Below are 11,859 nucleotides of genomic sequence, written 5' to 3'. Positions count from 1 at the left end.
CTCTAAGTGTGGTCTAACCAAGGTTTGATACCAGTTGTGGATAATATCCCTACTATTCCCTATGGCATTTCTATGCCTCTAGACATATAATATGGGACTCATTAATATACATCTACATTTCAGAACAGCGAAGTTCCACTGTGACAAAAGTTCCAGACATATTCAATTTCAGGTAAAACAAAGAACAGTCCAGGAGCAAATTGGCAATTGAAGAGGGTCTGATCAGGTTGCAGTCAATATTTTTCGCTGAATGGATTTCCATTTTAACCAGATTTGCAGTTGTGATGTTTTAATCACAAATTGAAAGTAAGAGAGATGCTGTGACACACACATGAAGTCCAGAAATTGATGTGATGAACAGACTGGGTTTTGTGTTTAGTGAATCCAGGAGTGTTACCTTTCCTGGATACCAAGGTTAGGAAAGACATTCTGGGAGATTTGAGGAGTTGCAACTTTGTGCCTGAGGGTGATTTAAAGGATGAGAACTAAAATAAGCTCAAGGTAGAAAGGAGAAAAGATTCTATTCTGGATGTGATTCACAGCAACAAGTACAAAACTCAGCTCTGCAGCATGTGTTTCAACCTGATCCTGAGGCAGGTTGTTTGCAACCTTGGTGTCCCATATTATTCTAAGATAAACATCCAACCCCATATCTGCTCTATTACCAAGGCAGCCACCTTCTCTCTTCGTGATATCATCTTTCTCTGCCCTCATTTGCTGCTGAAATCATATCATCTTTGCTATGGCTTGACTATTACAATTCCTCCACAAACATGAGTTCATCCAAAACTGTGCTTCCTGCATCCCACCCACACCAAGTCTATTTGCCCGATCACCCTCTGCTTGCTGATCTGGCCTCACCCTTCTCTATTTCTGTAATGTTTTCCATTCCCACAGACGTCCAGGTTCTCTTCACTTACTATTGTTCTATCATTGAACACCAAGCACTTAACAGCCACAATTCTAAACACTGGAATTTCCTCCCTAAATCTCTTTGCCTCATTACCTCCTTTAAGATGCTTCTTAATACCTGCTTCTTTGACGAATATTTTGGTTACTATTTCTTAAGCAACCGATGTGACTCATTGCCAGATTTTGAGGCAATTTCATTATGTTAAAGTTGATATATAAATAGAAGTTGTTGTTGTAGAAAGTGAGTTTAGAGGAAAGAAATCATCTAAAGGAGTTTATGAAAAGATAAAGCCTTGCAATAAACCTGAAAAAGCTACTGTTTAGTATTTATTAAAGGAAGATGAAAGCATCCTAAAGGGAAACCAAGCAGCAGGGTTTTTTTAAAGAAATAAATATCTACAATTTATAGAATATTGAGTGCACAGATTGGAGAATAGTCTAGACACAAAATGCCACCCCGAAGCTCTCTGTGTCCTTTAAAAACATTTATTAAAAAATGGCTTAAAAACTTGCCATGTTGTGTCTAGTCTCCTTCTGATCATACACTCCCTAAATATATTATGTTTTAGGCTGAAGAGCATCCCTAGAGTCAGTAAGACTTTGCACAGATCCTTTACTGTATTGCTGTGTTCCAGTGGATGAATGGATTTAAACAGAAAGCAGCTCTGACTTCCATCTTAAACACTTGCTGTGTAATTGACTATGCTGTGACCTTTTGAACTTTACAAATAATGAATTGATAATGCAGCAATTTCAGTCTTGGCTTCATTGAGGTCAAACACATTGCCATGGGATCAATGACAAGTCAGTGGAAGATTCATCCAGAGCTCTTCAAACCACTCAGATTAGACTAATATTAATATTCATAAATAAAACTGGGTTTACTTTGTTCATTCATGCAAGGTGGATGTCACTGGCTTCTTCTTTGGCAAAGTTCCTCATGAACAGAGATGACTTGCTTCCAGTCCAGGTGGGTGTGGGTCCTGCGGTGGCTGAGTAATCCAATTTTGGAGTTGCAAACTCTGCTACAGAAGGGACAGGTGGTGTTTGAAGTGAGAAGGTAGGTGGGACCCTTAGGATTCTGGGTGCTCTTTCTATCGCTTTCACTTGGCCTCCAAGTTCTCCACTCAGTGATGCTGAAAGTGGTTGGCATCTTCACAGATGCTTCTTCTTCAGTTGTGCATTCTCGGGCAAGCCATTACCCCATGTCGGTGGAGAAATTGCATATATTTAGGTGGGGCTTTAGTATTAATGTTCATTAATAGAATAGGATTTTCTTTATAGAGTCATAGAGACATACAGCATGGAAACAGGCCATTCTACATTAAAATTTGCTAAGGGGTTTCCAAGTTAGATCAGTGCCCATCTAACTCTGGACCTGCCCTTGAATTCAGCTCAGAGAGTCTCTGTCAGCTGACTTGAATAATATTGTAAAATGTTAAAAATTCAAGCAGTCCTAACCCAGGTCACTACACTTCAGAAAAAGAATCTGTTCTAAATTGATACTTCCAACAAATGTTACTGGTGAATAGTGAAGAAGAGAAAATTAGTTAGATACTCTGGAATTTTGTTTGACATCCTTTCAATGAGACTCATGTGAAATCTTTCTTTAGGTTAGCTAAATGAGCTGTCACAATAAAGGCTTGATGAATGAAAATGTTCTACAGAGCATGTTCCTACATAAATAGACATAATATTTATTATTGACTGGCAATTATGAAATGTAACATCTTGTGGAACATATAACATGCTCAGGTCCTGAGGCCTATGCAATGACAATCGTTCAGAATGGGCCTTGTGTGATCATTCTGTTACTGAAAGTACATTGATATTGGCTTCTTATTAATAACATGCTGGTGTAGCAAATTAAATATTATCATTAGTTAAAATTGCTCGAGTTTCTTCAAAATGGTGCACCTGATTCCAGTGAACCAGAACACTCACATTAGGCTTCCTGCTTAAGGCTATGGTATTGTCCAGCTGCACCAAGGAAAGAACCATCAGGCATAGCAAATCAAGCTTACCATTCCTGTCAGAAACCACTGTCATTTCACCTTCTGGGCAACATATCCAGTGCATCACCGTCATAAACTAAAACATAAGGCCAGATATCTGGGGAGCTGGTCAACTCAGTAGGCCTTCAAAAATGGAGGAAGGCTCTGTTGCTAAACTCATACTCCCAATTCTGCTGGATAGCTTTTTGCCAGCAGTGGAAAGGGCAGGGCATGAATCTCATAGATGGGAAACACAAGCTCAACAGGGCCATTTAAATAGCACCGAGTTCAAACAGACCCAATTCTTACTGTTCCAAGGACCATAGCCTGCCGTGAGGGAATCAATAATACATGGACGAGACATAAAGACTCTTGAAGGGTGAATAAGGTTTGTAAGTATCATGCTCAGAAGTTATTTAAATCCCCAGCCCTTTAAGCATGAGAAAAGAAACAAGCTTCATCTGTCAGAATATGGAACACACTCTGCTGGACTGCTTTGATTGACAAACCATTTGGTGTCACATGAACCACGACCTGTTCCAATGGCGTTCAATATTGACATACCCCAATAACTTCTATTACCACTGTAATAAATATTTAAATGTTTGGCTAGTATAAATGTTTGGCTAGTTTTTAAAAGTTCCAAATTCACATATCTCAACAGGAAGACTAAATTTATATTTTTATTGACAGTGTTGAGAAACTATTACTGGGTTAACTACCATTTGTGTGGCTATTAAATAGAAGTATGTTTACTTTCATAAAAGATTGAGCACTTAATAGAATTTAAAATCTTTGACAGGTATCATGAGCATCAGGTTTTTCTTTTATCTGTATCAAGTATCAATATGCAAGAGCTAAGTTGGGTTGTTAGAAGCTTTTATTTCCGTCCGCATGACTCCTGAAACTGGCTTATGGTGTATTCTAGTTGAATGACCATGAAGGTATGAGGTAGCATGAGTGTATGAGGGGCCATGGAGGTAGGTTACAAAGTGGCATGGACATGGCAATGATAGCGAAATCATAAGAGGTATGGTGGTCATGGTATGGGTTGGGCTTAAGAGATATTGGTCCTTTATAAAAAAAAGTTTAGCATCTCAGAGAACTGAGGTGAACTAGGCTGCTTAAATATGCTACTTCAACACTTGCCAATCTCCATGATTGCCTCTGAAGTTCCTCCAGAGGCAACAAGCCCAAAATCATCATTCCATTGCGAACATCCCTACCTCCCAACCGCCCTGCTGCCATCTAAAGTGAAAACTGTGCATGTGAGTTTGTTTCCATGCAGGAGTGATTGCAGACTTGGAGATTTTAAGACAAGCTTTCTGTCCAAGTTAAGATTTTGGCGCGAGGTTTCAAGAGGACTATTACATGAACAAATACCTACAAAAGAATTTGTTCCAAAATCGGTTCACAACAATTTTCACAAATTAAAATTCAATTTAATTTAAAGCTTTAGACAACAGAAATTAAAATTTTGTCTCCAAATGGAGGCAGGACATGGGATACAAAATTTGTTTCTTGTTGGAAGAAAAGCAACCTCTCTCTGTTTCATTGCCCCATGCCATTTTCATGTAGGTTTTTTGCAGGTTGGGCAGGCTCAGTGTGCAAAACACACATGCGCCTAAACCAAAGTTTGTATCTACATTGTAAGGAGCACAGGACAATGGTACTTCCCGAATCACACCAATTTTTCATGATATTGTGAGGTTTTGGAAATATAAAACAATGTTTCCTTGGAGAGATCCTGACTGCTGGATGATACTTGATGAGCAGTTGAAATATTCTGAGAGGTAATTGGAAAGTATTTTGACAGCTTCAACTGTAACAATTGTTGCTGTGTGGTAATATGGATTGTTTTTTTAATACAAGGATTCATCAGAAGGATCTGTCATGTAAATTAACTCTTATATTAACCAGCATTGTGCTTTGTTCACATGCATTACAATAGTTTTCTAATTGCCAAAAGTGCCGTAATGCATTAAAAATATAAACTAAGAAGTCCTGTCAGCCTCCGAGGTCATGGTTTGTCCTGTAATTTAAACCAACTGATAGATATGTCTGTTAAAACAAAACTTTCCTATTGAAAGTTGAAAAAAAAGTCTTTGCTTCTGTTCCCCTCTGGCACACTGCTTTGAAATGGAAATGGGACAACATTCTTGTTTTATCAGTTTCAAACAATATTGGGACATCTGTAACTATTATGAATGCTTGAATAGGTTTCAAAAGTGTAAATGGCTTCAGCTCAACAAGTGATCTAATGATGCAGGTTGATGTGTTTCTTATTGATTTATAAACTTGTTAGGCGCTTAAAGGATTACAATTATTTTTCACTCTCTATTCATTCACAGGATGAGGGTGTCACTTACTGGGCAGCATTTATTGCCCATCCCTAATTGCCCAGAGGGCAGTTAAGAGTCAACCACATTGCTGTGGGTCTGGAGTCACATGTAGGCCAGACCAGGTAAGAACAGCAGTTTCCTTCCCTAAAGGGTATTAGTGAGCCAGATGGGTTCTTCCAACAATTGACAATTGACAATGGATTCATGGTCATTGTTAGACCCTTAATTCCAAATAATTATTGAATTCAAATTCCACCATCTGACGTGGTGGGATTCAAACCCTGGTCCCCAGAACATTATCTCGGTTTCTGGATTAACAGTCCAGCGATAACACCACTAGGCCATCACCTCCCCGAATAGATTTTCTTTCCTTTGCAGCATCAATGATAGGTTTGAATTTTAGGTTTTACTTTATAGGTTTATTTCTTTCCAATAATTTCAAAAGAATTTGCATTGCTTGTAGGTGATTTAGAAACCAAGAATTATGATTGACAAAATCTCACACTAAATCTACCAGCTTGAGAACTCTCAAAAGTTTAAGTTAAATTACACAGTTTCTCCTCGGGTGGATGATCTGATATGACGGTAGGTCACTTGTGAATGACCCTTGACTAAGTTCTTCTTGCTTGGTTCACCAGGTCTCTTGTCATTTATACATGTCTTCTGTTTTCTTTCTCAAGCTTCCCTGTGGGCTTCTTCTTAGGATTTATATACAGAATGCACTACGTAAAAAAGCTCATTCAAATGTCTCTAGATGTGGATCGGTTGTTGTGTGCATGATCATTTATTAGTTGGTTAGCATTTTCTCAAATTGTCGTCCATTGGATTAGCAATATAAGGATTTTTCTGTTCTTCACAGTGATTACATTTTTGGTTTCAATCATCTCGTTAAATTCCACAAACTTGCTGTAATTAACAGTTTTATAGAATTGAAATTGTTCTATTCAATCAACAATATAACTGCAATTAACAAGTATTAATGTATTTAGTGAGAATTGCATCTAACCAGTTTCCATAGAACAAATGATGCTACGAAACAGCCCATTAACTTCCATATATCTATTGCATGGCTTATGAGGACTGCACACAGTGGACAGTAGTTGAGTGAGTATGGAAGATATATAGGTGGTATGGACATTCTTAGTTGGCATAGGATATCATGGTGATCTGCATGGGCATAGTTGGCATGGGTGGCTTGGTGATCTAATGGGTTATGGGGTGCAACACATGTTCAAGGTGGGCATGAGATGCAATAGTTGTTTCAAGGGGGCATGGGGTGACATGGGTATTTGAATGGGTACAGAGTAGCATGGGATTTGAATGGCATGTGGTGGCAAAGTGTGGATGAGGATTGAATTTTACAGACCCTTAGGAGTTGGACTGCTGTGTTGGAAAGACAAAGGTGAGCCTTCTAACCAGTCTGCTACCATATCTGCCATCTTCATGCTCACAAATGCATCACAAGCTCCATCATTTATGAGAAAAGCAAACGTTCCAAGCAAAGTAACATGAGCCAGTGTGCCTTTTGAAAGGCAAAAAAGTGCACACGTCGTGTAACATGATTCCACACAAAAATCTAAGCCTCGCAGGTTTAAATATCACAGAATCACAGCACAGCAAGAGTCTATTTAGCCCATTAAGAGTGCATTGGTTTTTCAAATGTTTAACTGAATTAGAGTTATTCTTCCACCTTGCACCCATATTCCCTGTATATTGTTCCTTCCTGAGTAACAGTCTAATTCCTTTCTGAATGCTTCAATTGGACCTGCCTCTATCTCTCACGGCAGCAATTTCCTAGCCATAAGCACAAGCTGTGTGAAAAGAATTTATTCCCTTTTTTTTGTTCATTTGCCAATTACTTTAAATCTGTGTTCTTTCATTCTCAATTCTTCCATAAGTGGGAACAGTTTTTTACCTGTCTGGTATCCAGACCTATTATGATTTTGAATTCCTCTATCAGGTCTCTTCTCAACCTTCCCTTCTCCAAGCAAATCAACCTTAATTCACCCAGTCTCTTTTCATCAATCCTGGACCCATTTTCATGAATCTTCTGTGTACTGTCTCCAATGCTTTCACATCCTTCCTGAAGTTCAATGCTTAAAAATGGATTCAATATTCTAGATGAGGCTTAACTAGTGCTTTTCACAAGTACAACAGAACCTCTTCACTTATATACTCAATGCGCCAACGCCAAGGCTTCTGTACACTTTATTAAACACTCTCTCAACCTATCGTGCCTCCATTAATGACTTATGCACATATATTGACAGGTTCCTCATCTTCTTCACTCCCTTTAGAGTTTTACCCTCTGTCTTAGTTTGTCTCTTCATGTCATCAAAAGGAATCATGCCATATTTCTCCATATTGAACTTATCTGACACCTGTCCATCCATTTCACTAAGTTTTCCATGTCCTTTTGAAATTCCACACTATTCTCCTCACAGATTACCATGCACCCAAGTCTCCTATCTGCAAATTGAAATTGTGGCCTGTACACCAGGATCTATAGATTGTTAATCTACATCAGGGATAGAAAGAGTTCCAACACCAACTTCTGGGGAATTTAATTACAAATCTTTCTCCAGCCCAGAGAACATTAATTAGCACTAATCGCTGTTTCCTATCACTCAGCCAAGTTTGCATCAAAGTGCTATCCTTTTTGTTCCATGATTTCCTACTCACAAATCTGTATAAAATGCCTTGTGGTTGTCAATGTACTTATAGAAATTTATGAAATAATGAGGGGTATAGATCGAGTTAATGGTAGTTATCTTTTCCCTAGGATGGGGGATTTCAAAACATGGGGACACATTTTTAAGGTGAGAGGAAAGAAGGTTAAAAAAGACATGCGGGCAATTTATTTACATAGAGGGTGGTTTGTGTGAGAAATGAACTTCCAAAGGAAGTGGTGGATGTGGATATAATTATAACACTTAAAAGATATTTGGATCAGTATATGAGTAGGAAAGGCTTGGAGGGATATGGGCCGGCAGGTGGGACTAGTTTAGTTTGGGATTATGGTTGGCATGGACTGATTGGACCAAAGGGTATGTTTCTGTGCTGTATGACTCTATGTACAAAACATCGACAGCATTGCCCTCATCAACCTTCTGTTCTCTTCCCAGAAAAGGCCAACAAGTTAGTTAAATATGATTCTTCCTTAATAAGTCCATTCTGGATTTGTTTAGTTAATATGCATTTGCCCACATGACTTTTAATTTGTCCTGAATTATTGGTTTGGATATTCCAATTATTAGATGTTAACCTGAACCCTCAATTCACCACTGAACTCTATCCCTCAAATACACCTCCACTGACACTTCATCCCAACCCCTGACAATCAGTCCCACTTGGGCCAGACTAATCAGTGAATAAGTTGAAATTTCATAACAGCCTTTGCAAATTGGGAAACCCAAGCAAAGGGACAGAGGTTCATAGAGGAAGGTCACCTTCAAGAGTAGAAAACAAGGCAAATCAAGGTGCCACTTGATCCCTAGTGATATCCGTAGATATAGATTAACAGGATTTCTGGGAGGGAAGGACATATTTGTATTTAGGATTCTTAACCCAAAAACTGTTTGAGCACTGATAAAATATTTGAGATTACTTTGAACTCTGGAACCGAGCAGAGACAGTCAAACTTGAAAGAGGAAAAAATGCGTAGACAGTATAAAATGGAGTATGTGGATATTTTGGGGTCCATGTTGTGCAGTCCTAAACCATACCGATTATATTTGAACTCAATACAGGCTCAATATGAAGATATGCCAATCAGATCAGAATTTAGAATTTTTCCATGAGCCTCCATGCCTAGGAACTAGAAAGAGAAAAGCCCAACCCAACAACGTTTCCCCAATTGTTTGCTACGTTTTGATGTGTTCAGAAAGCAAGTATTTGCTCTTGGATGAACAAAGCATCAGATCAATCCATGATTGGTGGAAAAACAACAACTTATATTCATACGGTAAAATTTAACCTAATAATAATTCCAAGGTACTTCACAGAGCATTATAATAGAAAACATGACAGTAAACCTTATAAGAATTGTGAGGGAGGAGGCAGAAGGCTTGGTCAAAGCGGTAGATTTTGGTGTGTCTTAAAAGGGGAAAGTGAGGTGGAGACAGGTGGAGGTTTAGCCAGGCAATTCAAGGAAATGGGGCCTTGGCAACAGAAGATGCAGCTATCGAGCAAGTAAAACTAGTCATGCTAAAGAGAGTAGCCTAATAAGAAAGCTTAGAAGAAGAATGTTACCATGAACATACTGCCATATGGCTTCTGCTTGTGCCTAATCAAACTGTAACAAGAATTAGTACTTTTGGGAATGCAGAGCGAAGAAGCTCGTATTAAAACTAAAAAAAAGATAAAGCACAAAACAAGCAAAATTAACTATAAACAGTGAGAATAATTGATGGATTTTAAGTCAGAAAAGTTTAACAAGGTAGCAATAATTTACCATATTCACAAGTGTTTTTTGAGAGTAACATATTTTTTGCAATCTTTTTCAGTTGAATCTGCTTCTCCTTCTCCATCAAAACGTAATCGCAAAGTGTTCTTGATCACCATCTGCTCTGCGACTACTGAAGCAAGGAACCACAGCATTGAATACTCAAGAGTAATTAGGCCCATAAAGTTCCCCCGGAAAGAGGAATAATCCCACGGGCAGGCATTAAACTGTTGGAGAATAAACCCAGTCACAAACTCCCAGACATACGTCCAGATTGTATAGATTAAGCATCTTATTAGGATGTTACACCTCGTCCGAAGGTGAAGATACATTTTTTCCACAATTAGGATTGAAGTGCCATAGATAAAGAGGGACCACACACTGGTAACTCCCAGAAATTTCCAGTTCGCACTCTCAATGAATTCCCATCCAGCTGTAAACATTACCTCGCAGAAGTAACCATGTATAGCATACAGGTACCATCTGGAAAATGTAGTGAGGGCCGTCATTGTGCTCAGCAGTCTCTGTATGCAACTTCCACTTTTTCTGGCAATCTTTTATCTATCAAATGGCAAAGAAATATTAATAATGTTAATGCCACATGGGACAGAGAACAGCCAATCTGTTACAACGAATGAAGCTGTTAAAAGCTGAGAACTGACATTGTAATAGAACATGAAGTGCCTTGAATGGACTAACACAGCCAAAACCTTTACGAGTTCTGCACCAATCAGTCTACAGTTAAAAGGGATTTTAATTTTCCCCATTAAATTCCAAACATTGTCAGTCGCACAAATGACAATCAGCTCAAGGAATAGACTTCAGAATAGATCGAAGGAAACTGCGAAAAGCCCAGAAGGAGTTAAGAAACATTGCCTGGTGCAATTTTTGTGGAGAGAGAGAGATACTAGAGTGTTCGGCAAAAATGAACTGATTTGAATGGTTTTCTCCATCCATATCTGTTTCATAATTGTGATGATGTAAGCCGTGAAAGTAATGTCACTTGTTTTATGTAAACTAATATTGATTAACCTTCTTATTCCTCAGATTTTGGAATGACGGCTTCACTGACCAATCACCTTTAGGATCCTCACTTGTCTAACAACCATATCTCAGGTTAATTGTTTCTTGATCAATTTAAAGGTATGATTTATGAAATTTATTCATTGTTGTTGTATTGGAAATAATAATTTGTTGGAACAACAGCCTGATAAAAGAAATTATTATTTCTTATTTCGTACTTTATTACATTCCTATAAAATGGAAGCATACTTTACAGTCAACACAGTGTGGAACTGAAGGAACAGTCAGCAGCATCAGACCAGCAAGAGAGTCAACGTTTTGAGTCAGGACCCTTCGTCAGAACTGAGGGAGGGGGAAGGGTGCTAGGAAATAAATAGAGGGAGGAGAGGTGGGGCCAGGGGAAGGTAGATGGGATGGTGATAGGTGGATGCAGATAGGGGTTAGTGGGGATTGGTCAGTGGGAAGGGTGGATGGATAGGTGGAAGAGAAGATGGACAGGTTGTGTCCGATCAAGGAGCTGAGAGGGAGGATGGGTGGGGCTGGAGAAACAGATAACAACGTGTAGAGCTGGATGAACACAGCAGGCCAAGCAGCATCAGAGGAGCAGGAAGGCTGACGTTTCGGGCCTAGACCCTTCTTCAGAAATGGGGGAGGGGAAGGGGGTTCTGAAATAAATAGGGAGACAGGGGGAGGCGGATAGAAGATGGATAGAGGAGAAGATAGGTGGAGAGGAGACAGACAGGTCAAAGAGGCGGGGATGGAGCCAGTAAAGGTGAGTGTAGGTGGGGAGGTAGGGAGGAGATAGGTCAGTCCAGGGAAGACGGACAGGTCAAGGGGGCAGGATGAGGTTAGTAGGTAGGAGATGGGGGTGGGGCTTGAGGTGGGAGGAAGGACAGGTTAGGGAGGTGGGGACGAGCTGGGCTGGTTTTGGGATGCGGTTGGGGGAGGGGAGACTTTGAAGCTTGTGAAATCCACATTGATACCATTGGGCTGCAGGGTTCCCAAGCAGAATATGAGTTGCTGTTCCTGCAACCTTCGGGTGGCATCGTTGTGGCACTGCAGGAGGCCCAGGATGGACATGTCGTCTGAGGAATAGGAGGGGGAGTTGAAATGGTTCGCAACTGGGAGGTACAGTTGTTTAGTG

General features: G+C 39.6%; 1 long non-coding RNA gene across 1 annotated transcript in view; it reads left to right on the top strand.

Annotated features, from left to right (window-relative positions):
• Positions 1-8,267: 8,267 nt before the first annotated feature.
• LOC125483971 overlaps positions 8,268-11,859 on the top strand; it is a 5,549-nt gene continuing 1,957 nt past the window's right edge. The window contains exons 1-2 of the long non-coding RNA XR_007262854.1: positions 8,268-9,860; positions 10,740-10,835. This is a non-coding gene — a long non-coding RNA (uncharacterized LOC125483971). The remainder of the gene's footprint in view (positions 9,861-10,739; positions 10,836-11,859) is intronic.

Source organism: Rhincodon typus, chromosome 9 (assembly GCF_021869965.1).
Source record: "Rhincodon typus isolate 14 chromosome 9, sRhiTyp1.1, whole genome shotgun sequence".
Taxonomy (NCBI): domain Eukaryota; kingdom Metazoa; phylum Chordata; class Chondrichthyes; order Orectolobiformes; family Rhincodontidae; genus Rhincodon; species Rhincodon typus.
The sequence above is the reverse complement of the archived record's forward strand: the minus strand, read 5'-3'. Positions and strand labels throughout refer to the sequence as shown.